This window comes from Odontesthes bonariensis, chromosome 8, assembly GCF_027942865.1.
Source record: "Odontesthes bonariensis isolate fOdoBon6 chromosome 8, fOdoBon6.hap1, whole genome shotgun sequence".
NCBI classification, from domain to species: domain Eukaryota; kingdom Metazoa; phylum Chordata; class Actinopteri; order Atheriniformes; family Atherinopsidae; genus Odontesthes; species Odontesthes bonariensis.
Window position 1 is genome coordinate 19,303,884 of NC_134513.1, and position 18,002 is coordinate 19,321,885.

General features: G+C 47.5%; 1 pseudogene; it reads right to left on the bottom strand.

Annotated features, from left to right (window-relative positions):
* Nucleotides 1-719: 719 nt before the first annotated feature.
* The window catches only part of LOC142385460 (uncharacterized), a 32,647-nt pseudogene continuing 15,364 nt past the window's right edge, over nucleotides 720-18,002 (bottom strand).

The window sequence follows — 18,002 nt, forward strand, 5'->3', positions numbered from 1 at the left end:
CTTGGGAGACAATGAACGCTTTCCTCACCTGGTTCCTCAGTGCCCAGCAATATCGCATTTTAAAGAGCCTATGTTTGCCACTGTATGTACATGTCTGAGTGAGCGAGCGAGTGGGTGTGTGTGTGGATACGTGAGGGGTGGGAGATTTGGGGGGGGGGGGGTCGGGTGTTATAACCTTTTAACCTGTACAGCACTTTGTGTTCCATTTTATGTATGAAAGGTGCTGTAAAACTAAAGTAAATAAAAATAAACATGTTGCTCACCATCTTGATGCATTCAAATGAAGCTGGAAGAGGAGCACAGCCCCTCTGAAACTAAAATACAAAACAGATATTCTTTAATATACCGATTTCTCCTCTCCAGGTGGTCAGCACCGTCTCACAATTTCCTAGCTAAGGAAACCAACAGATTGCACCGAAACTATTATCTCCCTGAAACTCGTCTTTATTCACATCAGACAAAATCTTAAATGCAGGAGAGTCAAGTCAAAGTTTATTTATATAGCACATTTCATATTGTTACATAGACTCAATGCGCTTTAGTAAAAGAAAGAACAGTTAAAACATTTAAAAAAAACACTTAAATATACTTAAAACCCAATAAAATAAAATAGTACAATACAAAAATCAGTTAAAAATCGAAGTAAAAAAAAAGAAGTCATTAATCATAAGCTGAAGAAAATAAAAATGTTTTAAGACCCTTTTTAAAAGGGTTCACAGTGAAGACGATAGCTTCCATCTCGATAATCTCTTCTTCCCAGAGCTTCATTTCAGCATCAGTCCAGACCCAGGTTTCTGTAGAGGTATTGATCCACCTCACGGAGGCTGTCGATCAGAATCTGACTCGCTTGCGGTCCTTTACATCTCACAATATCAATAACATCTCGGGCCCTGTTTGCTTTGGGTTTTGTTCTGGCAGTATCCGTCTCTTCTTTACTCATAATGTCCACCTGATAAAGTTTATCCAGCAGCTGGTCTAGATTAGCTTCAGATATTGATTGAACAAACTGTTCCCGAACTGAGAACAACTTCTGCTGTGGAGAGTCATCCCGAGGCCTCGGAACATTATCTTCATGTTGAAGAGCATCTGAGGGACAATCAGAGGAGAGACTTTCAGTCATGTTGTGTCGACAGACACCGAACGACTAACTCAACAGGTCACACAATCTTTTATCTATCTTCAGAATAAGAAACTCTTTTCACAACAAAGTTGTGCTCAGAGAGCATTAATGCAGACAAACGGGGGCTGAATAAATGACTTCTTTCGGGTTCGGGTTAGGGTTGCAGGTGCATACTATGAGGACTTTACCTTTCAGACACACTTCATGCTCCCAGACCTCCGTCTGATGTTGGTCTCGGACCGTTAGAGTCACTTCTTCTGTGTTTACATGGAGTCGGATCTCAAATGTTGGGGGGTAGTTTGGTCCAAAGTCCAGGTCAAACTCTGCTTTCTGAAAACAAGAATAGACTCAGTTTCTTTATGGGAAGGTAAGCATCAGCTGATTCGAATGCTTTTATACTCCTCAGACTCGGCTCATGGACTTTACCTCCACTTGTGACTCAAACAAAACAAACTCTGAAGCTTCAGAGCTACCTCATGTCTCAGCTCACTATCACATCCTGCAACGACTGAATCTCAGACATCGGCAACAGGAGCAGGAACCCAGTTCGAACCGGTCTGAGGCCCTCTGCACTGGGTTCTTTCACTGACACCAGGGCTGTGTTCGAAACCGCCTACTACATACTACATACTTGCATACGGCATACTCATCGATCAGACAGTATGCAGAGCGTTTACCCACAATGCATCTCGCTCCTGCCCGAGCCGAAATCAGCCGGCCTGAAGCTGATTTCGCTTAAGCTCTAAACTCTGTAAACTTTAGCAACATTTGAAACATTTTCAGGCGAGAAAGTAGTCGTTTAGATCCCCAACGTGTTGAAAATCTGACAAAATACCGGCTATTTACAATTTTGTTCCCACGAATTCGGCGCTACTAAAGCTAGCCGCAGTGAGCAACGCACTTCCGGTTATTTTCACAAAATAAAATACCCGTTGCCTTTTATCATAGGGAAAGCCATTACGATACAATTGGTGCTTTTGTTTTGAAAACAGGAAGTTTTCAGCTACCCTCGTTGTAGCTACCTTGAAACTGCCGTTTTGACAGGAAATGACGATCGGCGACATCACGTTACGTTGCATCTTGGGTAGTTTGAGTATGAGTAGTAACCTCATGATGCATACCCAACATTTTGGCGAATCTAGTATGCATCCGGGAACTTAAAAAAAGTTAAAGTTAGTAGGAGTAGTGGGAGTAGTAGGAGAAGTAGGCGGTTTCGAACGCAGCCCAGGACTTTAAATACTCACCTTAGGTTGGACTTTCAGGGCCGTCGGAGAGTGAAGAGTGTAACTCTGATCCTGGATGAGTTTACAGGAGGAGGGCGCCTGGACGAAGAGAAAATTTTGGTGCCTCGCTTTGACCTTAAAAGAACATCAGAACATTTTAATCTGAGGTTTCATGCTTAGATCAGCAATAAACACTGTGACAGCGGTCAAACTTATTCTTTATTAACAGCAAAAACACGAGTAAAGAAACAAGGTCTTTTTTACTTTAATGAGAGAAGATGTTCAGACATAAAAAGAAAACTACATGGCTGAGCAGGGCTAAACCTGCATCTATTCAAGACATTTTTCACCATTCACACTCAAAGATGAAGCTGTAACATGTAGACAAACTTCACCTCTTCCAGAATAGTGTTGTTTGGCAGCAGGAACACATTGAGGTACAGTGTCTCCGTCCTGGGGTTCGGTGGTCGGAGGAACAGCAAAACTTGGCCCTTAACCGGTTTTGTGTTCCTCAAAATCCTTTTAAAGAAATCAAAGACCAGGCCTAAGAGGGAGAAATGAGGGACTTTCACAATGACATGAGTGTCTGTGATCTCCAGCGGCTCCAGGACGCTCATTCCCTCATCAGAGATGTGGACGACGGACATCAGGCCTTCAGAGAGGGGAGCTGTGAACACACAGAGCGGGTCGACATCAGTTTCACTGACGACAGCCTCGCTGCTCATCACATTTCATTCTGACCACAAAGCACTCAGGCTGCTAGGAGAAGATCCAAACAGTGGCCTGCATGAGAAAAAATAAAATGCTCAAAAATATCTCAAGTAAATATCTATTTCAGCGTCACAGTGCCTGAGCTGTTGATTTAAAGGTTTATATTCTGTTGTTCTGAACTGGATGTTACAGAAGAATCCTGCCCGACCACATGTACTCCTAAAGGCAGCAGCATGAAGGAAGGTTCACAGTGTTAATGTGACTATTGTAACGAAATCTCTCAACTTTAAACCATTTTATTCTCCACAAGAGTTTAAAGAAACAGGCCGCAATTTGTTTCGACCCGATTTGTCGGCTACAACAGAAAACGAAGACAGAACACAGAGTTTCTACGGAAGAAGGGTTCTTACTGTTTAAATAAGTTAAAAAGGAGAACCTGGCTGGGCTTTAGTCCACCCTTCAGATGCGGTAGGGTTAGTTCCACTGGAAGGGCAGTGGGGGTACAAAGGGCCAACGCGTCATCCATCTTTTTCTAAAGCTAAGCCACAGATGCAATGATTTGCTCACCATCCTCTGTTTCACAGTGTGGGAGGTGGAGCTTACAGACTGCATCCTCAGAACACTCAAGGCTGAAGAGCGGCCCAGCGGGAGTCTTGCCAGCTGATTGGAGGAGTCTCTCATCCCACTGGACGGTCCTGTAGTGCAGTTCTGTCTCCCGAGTCACAACAAAAACCAGTCCAGTCCAACGACAACTGAATGCACCAGCACGTGGACACCTGAGCCTGTGGGACACAGATTGGGCTGAATAAAACGGTCAGCTTGTCTGGGAACTATTTCTATAAAGTTTATTTAAATAAAGACATCCTGTTTACGCTACAACTACCGAAAGAAGGAGAGTAGGGCTGTGTTCGAAACCACATACTACATACTTGCATACTCATCGATCAGACAGTATGCAGAGCGTTTACCCACAATGCATTTCGCTCCTACCCAAGCCGAAATCAGCCGGCCTGAAGCTGATTTCGCTTAAGCTCTAAACTCTGTAAACTTTAGCAATGTTTGAAACATTTTCAGGCGAGAAAGTAGTCGTTTAGATCCCCAACATGTTGAAAATCTGCCAAAATACCGGCTATTTACAATTTTGTTTCCCACGAATTCGGCGCTACTAAAGCTAGCCGCAGTGAGCAACGCACTTCCGGTTATTTTCACAAAATAAAATACCCGTTGCCTTTTGTCATAGGGAAAGCCATTACGATACAATTGGTGCTTTTGTTTTGAAAACAGGAAGTGAACCGGCAGTTTCAAGCTAGCTACAACTAGGGTATAGTTGTAGAAACTGCTGTTTTGACAGAAAATGACGATCGGCGACGTCACGTTACGTTGCATCTTGGGTAGTTTGAGTATGAGTAGTAACCTCATGATGCATACCCAACATTTCGGCGAATCTAGTATGCATTTGGGAAAAAAGTCAGTATGAGTAGTAGGAGTAGTAGGAGAAGTATGCGGTTTCGAACACAGCCTCGGTTGGATTTTAAGGTTTTTCTCACTTGTACGAAGGCCTTCCGGATTCAGTCAGCAGTTCAGCTTCTGCGTCCTGAAACAGTCAAAGGCCCAAAATTAGTCCAAAAGCAGAATGAGAATGAAGCAGCAACTGGTCATATAACACTCAGTGGTACGCAGGACGGGGAGCACGAGAGGGCACAGGTCACATCTGTAACCATGTTCACCTTCCAGAGAGCTTCTCTGTGTTTCAGCCTCTCTGGATCATCAGGACTCGGGCTGACGGAGTTACCTGATGCAGAAAGAAGACACACAACAGACATCAACAGAGCTGAAACACACAGAAACCCAGAATGAAAGTTACTAAGAAGCAGATTTGAGATCAGGAGAACACTTCAGCTGCTTTATGCTTTTATCTTCCCAACACGAGACTACGGCTGTGCATCATGCCAACACTCACATTCTTCATGTGTGTGTGGTGGAGCCTGGTTTCCTCTGGTGTCCATCCTGTAGGAAAACACAGCAGGTGAAGGAAAAGTAGTTACAACTAGAACTTGCTGTTCCTGCGAAACAGCAGTGAGAATGCTTATGAGCTGAATGGGGATAGCTGACCATGCTAAAAAAGCTGAAAATAGTTACATTTTAGCAGTAAAAACTGTTGCTAAGGTATTGGTTGAAGGGATTTTGTGATTTTTGTGTACTACCAAACTTAACATTGGAGTTAGTCAGAGAATTTGAGAGGTTGATCTCGGTTCAAGGCTCATAGCTGAAATTCTGTAAATGTGAGCTCTTTAGTAGTTACATTGGCTGAAAGAGGACCAATTTTCCAACATTTTAAGGTATAATTTGTTTCTCTACGTTAAACTGTATGAAAGTTAAAGGAATTTGTTTGAAAAAAATGAAAAATTTTAAACTTGTCAGCACGCACTCAACTGTGTGCTCATTCATAAAAATTAAGAAGAAGCAAAACGTTCATGTTTTTGAAACTGTCATATTTCAAAATTTGCTGAAGACTTGAAAAAGCTGAAACAATTGGTAATAGCTGAATGTCTTGTGACCCATTTAAAGTTTGAATGGTGTCTCTAGCTGAAAGCATGCAGAAGTAGTTGGAAATCATATCAATCAATCAATCAATCATATCAGCACATAAAAGAATAAAGCAGCTCTGCGTAGTAGGCAGAGTGGGATAGTATTTAGCAAAGGGCTGGGAGGCACAGAGAGTTTTTAATGTTGGATGTAAACATCAGACCAGTGTACAGTGGAAGCACCGTCTTACTTTAAACCTGAAGGTCCAGGTTCGTTACTGAAGTCAGGAACATCTCCACTGGGCCATCCACAAAGCTCTGCTCTCCTGTCGTCGTCCTGCACATGGGCTCCTTTACTCATCCTCTGGGCTCCGGTCAAACTCACAGAGGAACCATCGGCTCTGGAGAAACTAAACGGGTGCAGGCAGATACACTCTGACAAGAAGTTCTGCAGTCTGAGAAAGCTCACAATGAATCTGAGGAACGCTGAAGACTCTGCTGAGAGAATCAAACCAATTTTATGAAATTATTTTGATGCTGGAAGCTGAGACACCTCACAGCTGTGTTGAAAAGTTCTGATTTGTTTGATGAAATGTTTTCGGATATGTCACACGGTCAAAGAGAAGGTCCAGTCCAGAAACCAGACCCAGGTCTGCATGAACAAGACACCAGAGAACTTCAGGGGTCTGCAGCGGTCTTGGGTCCTCTTCTTTTCTCCCTCTACACATCATCTCTTGGTTCTATCATCCACTCCCATAACTTTTCCTACCACTGCTATGCAGATGACACCCAGCTGATTCTGTCTTTTCCCCCTTCTGACACCCAAGTGGAGGCACGCATTGCTGCGTGCCTGGCAGACATCTCGGGGTGGATGTCGATGCACCACCTTAAGCTCAACCTGAACAAGACTGAGCTGGTGTTTCTCCCATGGAAGGGCTCCCCGTTCAGAGACCCGGCCATCACCATGGATGACTCCGTGGTGACGTCAACTCGGACTGCGAGAAATTTGGGTGTGACCCTGGACGACCAACTGTCGTTCTCGCCAAACATCGCATCAGTGACCCGTTCCTGCCGATTCCTCCTCTACAACATCCGGAGGATTCGCCCCTTCCTCACCGACAAGGCAGCACAGGTGCTCATCCAGGCTCTTGTCATCTCCCGCCTGGACTACTGCAACTCGCTCCTTGCTGGCGCCCCGGCTCCTGCCATCAGACCTCTGGAGCTTCTTCAGAAAGCTGCTCCTCGTCTGGTGTTCAACCTCCCCAAGTTCTCCCACACCACTCCCCTTCTTCGCTCTCTACACTGGCTCCCCGTAGCTGCTCGCATCCAGTTTAAGACTCTGGTGCTGGCCTACAGGGCAGTGGAAGGAACAGCTCCTTCATACCTCCAGGCGATGGTCGAGCCCTACACCCCCGCCCGACCACTTGGCTCTGCGGCCTCCAGGCGCCTGGCTGCCCCGTCACTAAGCGGTCCCTGCGCACGATCGACACGGTCACGGCTTTTCTGTTCTGGCACCCCGATGGTGGAACGATCTCCCGCAGAGTCGCTGCCCATCTTTCGCCGCAGGCTGAAAACCCATCTCTTCAGGAAACACTACCCTGATCCGCCCTCTTAGGACATCACCTGTTTCGTCCTAGCTCCTTACGCACTTATTTATTTCCTAAATTGTCTTTGTTTTCTAAATTGTCTTCCCATTTGTCTAGGTACATAACTTACCGCACTTACTCTAGCACTAGTTATGCTCTTAGCTGTTTGGTTTTGGAAGGTAATGGACTTATGATTTCTTGTGACCTGAAGTTCTTTTGCCTACCGATGTGGAACACAGTTATTGTAAGTCGCTTTGGATAAAAGAGTCTGCAAAATGACCGTAATGTAATGTAATGTAATGCTGCACAAATGGCAGGTACTGTGGCACCAAATGAGGGATTGATTGAATATTTATCAGATGGTCTAAATATTTTGAGATGTATTTCAGAAGGGTATTAATGAGAAGATCAGCATAATTTAGTGTGTTCAACAAGTTTGACTTGTGTTATGAGGGACAGAAACAGAAGCTGGTGGGTTGGAAAAGTTTGAAGTTTTGCCAGTTGTTTCACTTTTAGTCCACTGACCTATCTATCCAAAGTAACTGGCCAATAGGAAAGCTCTCCCCTGTTTTCCATGGGAGAGCTCATTCATTTTTCTCCATCCACTCATTGGAGGCAGATCAGTATCTGCCAGAATGTTATGTTACGTGAAGTCAACCTACTCGTGAAGCCGTGTGAACATAAAAGCTTTTCATGAGTGAGTGTGACACAGGCAACATCTATAATAAAGCTGTCTTCTTTTTTTCCTCTGCTTCACTTTAATACTTCTTGGTCCCACAGTACAAATCAGAGATGGGACCAAGTCACACATGTGCAAGTCTCGAGTAAGTCCCAAGTCTTAGCTTTCAAGTCTCAAGTAAGTCTCAAGTACTTTTTTCTTGGTCAAGTCAAGTCAAGTCAAGTCACCTTATTATTGCAATTTTACCTGCAGAATCTGATCTTAACACATTGAATACCGGCGGTTTTTACAGAATTATGTCGTAGAATCCCAGCGTTCTAAACCATTTTTTGACGTTTTTTGTACAGTCACAGCATATTATGTGATAGGGCCACTGAAACATGTTATGGCTCGTTTGAAAGCTGAGACTTTAAACTCTTTGTGGGTCAAAACTGCGTGTCTCTAGGTGCCGCCATTAGCGAGCTATCCTTAGCTAAACCAAGGCGGGTATCCACCAAAATCAACAACAAACTGAGATATCGGGGCTTTTGTGAAACGTGCGCTCTTTCAGCCTGTCGCACTTTAGATACTTACATATCCGGGTCAGAGGATTTGCGTCGTGTCGCATGTTGGAAAGCTAACCTGTTCATAAGACCGCCTCCTTAGACTTGTCGCGTGTCTTCTTCTCCTTCTTGTTTGTTTGTTTATGTTACTTTACCGTCACCCTCTGGAAACCGACACGCGCGATTGGACAAAATGCGGAAATGCACAACAATCAATGCAGCGCTATCAAAATTGTTCTTGAGTTGACGCAAAGCCATTGGCGTAATGATCAAAATGTCCAGATGATGACACCAGTTTTTGACTGCCATCTATGTCAGTTCTGTTCATCACATAATTACAAAAATCACAAAGAATGTGCATTAGAATGTATAGATTCAGAATCCATAAAAAAAAACGTAAAAACGTATTTTTACGTGACTTGGGAGTCAATGTGTTAATAAAGTGAAAAGACAAGATATAAGTAACTGTCAGTAAACATCATTGGCCAATGTTTCCAACCTGTCCACCCCATAGCATATCAAGCTAACTTTAGCTAACTACCGACTAGGCTAACAGGATAATATTAGCTAATTTGACAAGCACTTACTGGTCAGAATGGATCTTCAAATGACATTATGAAGTTATGCTAGATGCTTAACACTCAAGTCATCGTGTCTCAAGTCAAGTCAAGTGCCGAGTCTTTAACTTCCAAGTCCGAGTCGAGTCTCAAGTCTTTTATTTTTTGTCAAGTCGAGTCACAAGTCATCAAAACAGCAACTCGAGTTGACTTGATTCCAAGTCACAGTGACTTGAGTCCCCATCTCTGGTACAAATCTCTGCCTGAAAGGTAACGGTGCTGACCAAAATGCTGTGTGGACTAGGGGTGGGAATCGCCAGAGACACCACGATACGATATTATCACGATATTACAGTCTAGTGAGTATGTGACTAAAATATCGATATTTGGTGTCTCTGAATCGATACAATATCGCCACGCGAAATATCGCAATATCTCACTGTATCGATATTTTCCCCCACCCCTAGTGTGTACTGATTGTGCTCACCTCAGAACCTCCAGTCTACAGTCTGAAGTCTTCATCAGATCTGACAGCTGCTTCACCCCTGAATCCTGCAGCAGATTGTCTCTCAGGTCCAGTACTCTCAGGCGGGACGTGTCGGACCTCAAAACTGAGATCAAAGCGGCACAGCTGAGCCCTGAAAGGCCACAGCTTTGAAGTCTGCACTGACAAAAGAGGAAATGCATCATGTCATAACTGTGCAAGGAATTGTAGGATTTTGTTCTGCAAAGGCAGAGCTTCTCTGACAGAGAGATGAAGGTGATCCAACCTCAGAGTCTTCAGTCTACAGTTTGGATTCTTCAGTCCACCACACAGCAGCTTGACCCCGAAATCCTTCAGCTTGTTCTTACTCAGGTCCAGTTCTGTCAGATGACAGGTGCTGGACTGCAGGACTGAAGCCACAGAGTAGCATATGTCATGTGTGACCCGACTCTCTGACAGCCTGGACAGAGACATACAAACCAAATATCTACAGCATTGAGTATTAACATGAGAAAATACTGTTCCACACAGACCAAGCTGATTCCTCACCTCAGAGTCTCCAGTCTGCAGTTTGGATTCTCCAGGAAACCACACAGCAGCTTCATCCCTGAATCCTTCAGCTTGTTCTTACTCAGGTCCAGTCCTTTCAGATGGGACGGGTTGGACTTCAGAGCTGAGACCAGAGAAGCACAGCTGATACCTGACAGTCCGCAGTCGCTCAATCTGAATAAGTAAAAAGAAATAAATCAGATATTTCAGGTGTTCCATTGGACCTGGTTGGTCCACTGTAAAACTGAGTCACTTATTATTAATCTAATCATGTCAGTCAGGATCGAGTTTTCTGCTACAAGTCTTGGGTTTGTGGTTTAAAATGTAGTTAAATGTATTTAGCTCCAGCATGTATCCAGAACAAAAACCTGATCCTCTTTTTAAAGGATGAAGGAGAAACTAAAGCCCCTTTCACACTGACGAATAACCCGCGTTTAATCCGCGAATTTAGAGTGTCCGCTGTTGTGTTCACACTGCCGACCCGGGCTGCCGCGTCAACTCGACTCGCCTTTCGACCCGCGTCGGACCCTAGTCTTACCTAGTCTTTACCGCCACATTTCGGGGACTATAGTGCTCTTGTATTCTCCGCATATGTTCTTCGGCGGCATCCCACGTTGTAACCATCCACACCCCGTAAAATAACATCTCCATGAACTGCATATACAATTGCAAAAACGAGTCCTCAAGGTGTATTTAACCCTACCTCTGACGCATGGCTTGTGCCTACGTCATTGTACACGCCCGGCCAGCATTTTATGTGTTTCGTGTGACGCTCTGCCACTAGGCAACGCCCCCTGAACTCGGCTTCAGGCGACACGGGTCACTAAGCGTTCACATTGCTCGACGCGGGTCAAAGGTGCAATTTGGACCCGCTAAGGTAGAGGGTCGCAGTGTGAAAGGGGCTTAAGGCTACCTTTACACGGAAACGATCTGAAACCAAAATGCAAAAGTGGCGTTTCGTTTTCACTTCTGCATTTAGACGAGCGTTTTAGGGTGAAAATCTGCGTGCATATGGAAATGCAAAAGTGTGTGACGTTTCATATTTATCAATGCAGTAAACATGCCAGATGGCTAGGTGGCAACACTACCAAGACCAAGTTTGGTCTGTTCTTTACTACTCTCGCTCATCATTGCTGTTATCTGATGAAATGACTCTTGAACGTCAATTACCGCGCTTAAGGCGAGTTGAAAGTCCGCAGGGACGGACATGTTGATAGCCTACTGATGTGTTTCCCACGGTTTTCTGGCGCTTTATTATGCTTGTCACGTCCTTTCTATGTGACGAGAAACGCAGTTTTGCGTTTTTCATCCTTTACACGGTGGCGCGACAGTGGAGCGTTTTCAAAAATTCCACTCTGGAGGGCGGTTTCACTTTTTTGCATGTTCATGCCCCCAAAACGCCGTTACCATCTAAACGATATAGTGCATCCGCAAAAAGGTTTTGCGTTTTTAACCCGTTTTCGTTTCCGTGTAAAGTGCCCCTAATTGTCAAGATCTGGATTTTCGGTTATGTTTTTTGTGACTTACCTATTGGTGTTTTTATTCAGTACTTTGTGTTTCCTTTATTAGATCAGTCTTTGTTTCATTTTGGTTCTGTTCTCCTGGTATTTAGTTGTTTAATTTATCCTTGTGTATTCTTTGTTTAATTTTCAAGTTGGTGTGCTCTCCCTCGCCCCCTGTGTTCTGCCATCTCTCTCCTCAGTCTGTCTCCTGCCCTCTGCTCTCATCAACTCACCTGCAACCCGTTTCTGATCAGCCATCAGTTCCTGCTCCAGTAATCACCTCCCCTATATGCCTGTCTTGTTCCACCACTCCTCGCCGGATCCTCGTCTTATACCCGTCTTACACTTTGATCTTGTCTTGTCTTGTCCCCTGATCTGAAATTCTAGTTTGCATTCCTCGCCTGGAACACGCCCACCACCCTCTGCACAACACCTTCATCAGGCAGAGGAGTGTGTTCAGTGGCAGACTGCTGTCTCAGTCCTGCTCCACCAACAGACTCAAAAACTCTTTTGTTCCTCTGGCCATCAGGCTGTACAACAGCTCTCAGTGATGGCACTTCTGAATTTCACTGATCACTTTATATTTCACTTTCGTCTTACTTCACTGGTCACTTTATATTTTTAAACTTTTTTTAAAATTGTTTTTTAAATTCTTAGATTGTTTTTAAATTGTATAAACATTTTTATTGCTTTATTATGTCTGGATTGCTTGAATTTCCTTCGGGATCAATAAAGTATCTTTCTATCTATCTATCTATCTTTATGTTCTCACTCCAGTCCCTGGTTTTTCGTCGTCAGTCCTTCTGCAAGTATATGCGACGACCAGATTGCCCCAGCTCTCCCAGCGCCTACTCGGGTATCACCCATGCACATTTGCACCCTCATCTTTCCATGTTTTTGTTCAGCCACACAGACTCCTGCCACATCACTCCCTGTTCCTGAGGTGGCCCAGCTAGGCTCACCACCTCTTCGCTGGTCGTCTGGCCGTTCGCCAGATCAGCTCCGCTGGCGCCCTCCTCCGTCTCCTGGTCCCTTCGTCTCCTGGTTCCTCTGTCTCTTGGTCCCTTCGTCTCCTGGTTCCTCTGTCTCTTGGTCCCTTCGTCTCCTGGTTCCTCTGTCTCTTGGTCCCTTCGTCTCCTGGTTCCTTCGTCTCCCGGTTCCTTTGTCTCCTTGGTCCCTTCGTCTCCTGGTTCCTTTGTCTCCTTGGTCCCTTCGTCTCCTGGCTTCTCCGCCTCCTTGGTCCCTTCGTCTCCTGGTTCCTCTGTCTCTTGGTCCCTTCGTCTCCTGGTTCCTTCGTCTCCTGGTTCCTTCGTCTCCTGGTTCCTTCGTCTCCTTGGTCCCTTCGTCTCCTGGTTCCTTTGTCTCCTTGGTCCCTTCGTCTCCTGGTTCCTTCGTCTCCTGGTTCCTTCGTCTCCTTGTTCCTTTATCTCCTTGGTCCCTTCGTCTCCTGGCTTCTCCGCCTCCTTGGTCCCTTCGTTTCCTGGCTTTGTCTCCTTGGTCCCTTCGTCTCCTGGCTTCGTCTCCTTGGTCCCTTCATCTCCTGGCTTCGTCTCCTTGGTCCCTTCATCTCCTGGCTTCGTCTCCTTGGTCCCTTCATCTCCTGGCTTCTCCGCCTCCTTGGTCCCTTTGTCTCCTGGCTTTGTCTCCTTGGTCCCTTCATCTCCTGGCTTCGTCTCCTTGGTCCCTTCGTCTCCTGGCTTCGTCTCCTTGGTCCCTTCGTCTCCTTGGTCCCTTCGTCTCCTTGGTCCCTTCGTCTCCTTGGTCCCTTCATCTCCTGGCTTCGTCTCCTTGGTCCCTTCGTCTCCTGGCTTCGTCTCCTTGGTCCCTTCGTCTCCTGGCTTCTCCGTCTCTTGGCTCCCTCAACCACAAACTCTAAGGCCTCTCTATCGCCTACCCCACAGATTTTTTTTTTTCTGCCCTCCTTCCAAGGCCCCTTCCGCCCACCCTGTCTGGGTTGGATTTCGTTTTGGACTGGTGGGCATCTCGTATCCGCCCTTGAGGGGGGGGTTCTGTCAGGATCTGGATTTTCGGTTATGTTTTTTGTGACTTAGTTATTGGTGTTTTTATTCTGTACTTTGTCTTTCCTTTATTAGATCAGTCTTTGTTTCATTTTGGTTCTGTTCTCCTGGTATTTAGTTGTTTAATTTATCCTTGTGTATTCTTTGTTTAATTTTCAAGTTAGTGTGCTCTCCCTCGCCCCCTGTGTTCTGCCATCTCTCTCTCTCTCTCTCTCTCTCTCCTCAGTCTGTCTCCTGCCCTCTGCTCTCATTTACTCTCACCTGCAACCCGTTTCAATTCAGCCACCAGTTCCTGCTCCAGTAATCACCTCCTCAGTATATATGCCTGTCTTGTTGCACCACTCCTCGCCGGATCCTCCTTTTATACCCGTCTTACACTTTGATCGTGTTCTTGATCGTGTTCTTGATCTTGTTCTTGTCTTGTACCCTGATCTGAAATTCTAGTCTGCCGCCTCGCCTTTATGTTCTCACTCCAGTCCCTGTTTTTTCCTCGTCAGTCCTTCTGCAAGTATTTAAGTCTGTTTTGTTATTTTCTTAGTTTCATGTTCAGTTTAGTTTTTTATAACTGCAGCTTTGCTGCGTCTTTTGTTTATATTTCTTGAAAATAAATCCTTTAACTTTAATTTGCCTCCCGTCCGTGTCTGTACCTGGGTCCTCCCTTAACACACCATGACAGTAGGATCTGGCCTACAAAAGGACCCAGCAGACCCTCACAGAGGAGCCCAGCAGCAGTGTGAGTTGGCCTTAAGGAGTTTATATGGGGACGTTGAAATCCTGCCCTCTCCACTGCTGCTGGAGGAATTGGGACTTCCCACAGACCTGGACGCTATGCTTCTAGCGGAGTCCACACCATCCTCCTCACCCTGCCGACGCAGACGCCGCTGTCGCTGCAGACATGACCACATGGTGGCACCTCCGACGAGCTGGACCGACGCCTCCTCAGCCTTCCCGGTGGGTCGGTCCGACGCCACCGCCTCATCCTTCACGGTGGGTTGTTCCGCCGCCTCGACGTTCCGACGGCGCCTCAGCCCTCGCGGTGGGTCCGTCCGACACCTCCTTGTGTCACCCGTTGGGTGAACACGACGCTTCCTCGTCTCCTCTGGCTTAGTTAGCAGCAGACAATTCATTTGTGGACTCCTTTACTGAGGCAGATTTTGAGATTCTGTTTCAACAGTACAGAGATGATTCTTTTCTTTTGCAAGCTGCTTTCGAACTATATGACTCATTCGTCCAGAGGAGACGAGCCCGTTGCCACCAGACCTCCGAGCCAGCTAGCGTTCCCGTGGCCGAGCCAGCTAGCGGTCCCCAGCCTCCAGAGCTAGCTTCCAGAGTCTCTTAGCCTTCCAGAGTCTCCTAGCCTCCCTGAGTCTTCTTGCCTCCCTGAGTTTTCCGGTGATGACCAGATTGCCCCAGCTTTCCCAGCGCCTACTCGGGTATCACCCATGCACATTTGCACCCTCATCTTTCCATGTTTTTGTTCAGCCACACAGACTCCTGCCACATCACTCCTTGTTCCTGAGGTGGCCCAGCTAGGCTCACCACCTCTTCGCTGGTCGTCTGGCTGTTCGCCAGATCAGCTCCGCCGGCGCCCTCCTCCGTCTCCTGGTTCCTTCTTCTCCTGGTTCCTGTGTCTCCTGGTTCTTTTGTCTCCTTGGTCCCTTCATCTCCTTGGTCCCTTCGTCTCCTTAGTCCCTTCGTCTCCTTGGTCCCCTTCGTCTCCTTGGTCCCCTTCGTCTCCTGGCTTCGTCTCCTTGGTCCCCTTCGTCTCCTTGGTCCCTTCGTCTCCTGGCTTCTCCGTCTCTTGGCTCCCTCAACCACAAACTCTAAGGCCTCTCTATCGCCTACCCCACAGATTTTTTTTTCTGCCCTCCTTCCGAGGCCCCCTCCGCCCACCCTGTCTGGGTTGGATTTTGTTTTGGACTGGTGGGCGTCTGGTATCTGCCCTTGAGGGGGGGTTCTGTCAGGATCTGGATTTTCGGTTATGTTTTTTGTGACTTAGTTATTGGTCTTTTTTTCAGTACTTTGTGTTTTCCTTTATTATTCCTTTATTTAATTTTGGTTCTGTTCTCCTGGTATTTAGTTGTTTAATTTATCCTTGTGTATTCTTTGTTTAATTTTCAAGTTAGTGTTCTCTCCCTCGCCCCCTGTGTTCTGCCATCTCTTTCTCTCTCTCCTCAGTCTGTCTCCTGCCCTCTGTTCTCATTCACTCACCTGCAACCCGTTCAGCCATCAGTTCCTGCTCCAGTTATCACCTCCCCTATATGCCTGTCTTGTTCCACCACTCCTCTTATACCCGTCTACACTTTGATCTTGTCTTGTCCCCTGATCTGAAATTCTAGTCTGCCGTCCTCGCCTTTATGTTCTCACTCCAGTCCCTGGTTTTTCCTCGTCAGTCCTTCTGAAAGTATTTAAGTCTGTTTTGTTATTTTCTTAGTTTTATGTTCAGTTTAGTTTTTATAACTCCAGCTTTGCTGTGCCTTTTGTTTATATTTTTTGAAAATCCATCCATCCATCCATTATCTTCCGCTGGTCCGGGGATCGGGCCGCGTGGGCAGCAGCCCGAGCAGAGAAACCCAGACGTCCCTGTCCCCGGCCACTTCCTCCAGCTCTTCTGGGGGGACCCCGAGGTGTTCCCAGGCCAGCCGAGAAACATAGTCTCTCCAACGTGTCCTGGGTGTTCCCCGGGGCCTCCTCCCAGTGGGACGGGCCCGGAACACCTCACCAGGGAGGCGTCCAGGAGGCATCCTAACCAGATGCCCGAGTCACCTCATCTGACTCCTCTCGATGCGGAGGAGCAGCGGTTCTACTCTGAGCCCCTCCCGGATGACCGAGCTTCTCACCCTATCTCTAAGGGAGAGCCCAGACACCCTGTGGAGGAAACTCATTTCGGCCGCTTGTATTCGCGATCTCGTTCTTTCGGTCACTACCCACAGCTCGTGACCATAGGTGAGGGTAGGAACATAGATTGACCGGTAAATCGAGAGCTTCGCCTTCTGGCTCAGCTCCTTCTTCACCACGACGGGCCGGTGCAGAGCCCGCATCACTGCAGACGCCGCACCGATCCGTCTGTCAATCTCTTGCTCCATTCGTCCCTCACTCGTGAACAAGACCCCGAGATACTTGAACTCCTCCACTTGGGGAAGGATCTCGTTCCCGACCCGGAGAGAGCATTCCACCCTTTTCCGGCCGAAGACCATGGTCTCGGATTTGGAGGTGCTGATTCTCATCCCAGCCGCTTCACACTCGGCTGCAAGTCACGGCCCGACGACGCCAACAGAACGACATCGTCCGCAAAAAGCAGAGACCCGATTCTGAGGTCGCCAAAACGGACCCCATCAACGCCCTGGCTGCGCCTAGAAATTCTGTCCATAAAAATTATGAACAGAATCGGTGACAAAGGGCAGCCCTGACGGAGTCCACCCTCACAGGAAACATGTCCAACTTACTGCCGGCAATGCGGACCAAACTCTGACACCGGTCATACAGAGACCGAACAGCCCATATCAAGGAGTCCGGCACTCCATACTCCCGGAGCACCCCCCACAAGAGTCCCCGAGGGACACGGTCGAACGCCTTCTCCAAGTCCACAAAACACATGTAGACCGGTTGGGCGAACTCCCATGCTCCCTCCAGGATCCTGCGGAGGGTATAGAGCTGGTCCACTGTTCCACGGCCAGGACGAAAACCACACTGCACCTCCTGAATCCGAGATTCGACTATCCGGCGGATCCTCCTCTCCAGTACCCCCGAATAGACCTTACCAGGGAGGCTGAGGAGTGTGATCCCCCTATAGTTGGAACACACCCTCCGGTCCCCCTTTTTAAAGAGGGGGACCACCACCCCGATCTGCCAGTCCAGAGGCACTGCCCCCGATGTCCACGCGATGTTGCAGAGGCATGTCAACCAAGACAGCCCTACAACATCCAGAGCCTTGAGGAACTCAGGACGGACCTCATCCACCCCCGGGGCCTTGCCACCGAGGAGTTTTTTGACCACCTCGGCAACCTCAGCCCCAGAAATGGGAGGCCCCACGTCCGAGCTCCCCAACTCTGCTTCCTCATCGGAAGGCGTGTCGGTAGAATTGAGGAGGCCCTCGATGTATTCCCCTAACCGACTCACGACGTCCCTAGTTGAGGTCAGCAGAGCCCCGCCCTCACCATACACGGTGTTGATGGTGCACCGCTTTCCCCCCCTGAGCCGCCGGATGGTGGACCAGAAACTCCTCGAGGCCGTCCGGAAATCGTTCTCCATGGCCTCCCCGAACTCCTCCCAAGCCCGGGTTTTTGCCTCAGCAACCCCCGAGGCCGCGTTCCGCTTGGCCTGTCGGTACTTATCAGCTGCTTCCAGAGTCCCACTGAACAAAAAGGCCCGATAGGACTCCTTCTTCAGCTTGACGGCTTCCCTCACCACTAGTGTCCACCAGCGGCTTCGGGGGTTGCCGCCACGACAGGCACCGACCACCTTACGGCCACAGCTCCGGTCGTCCGCCTCAACAATGGAGGCACG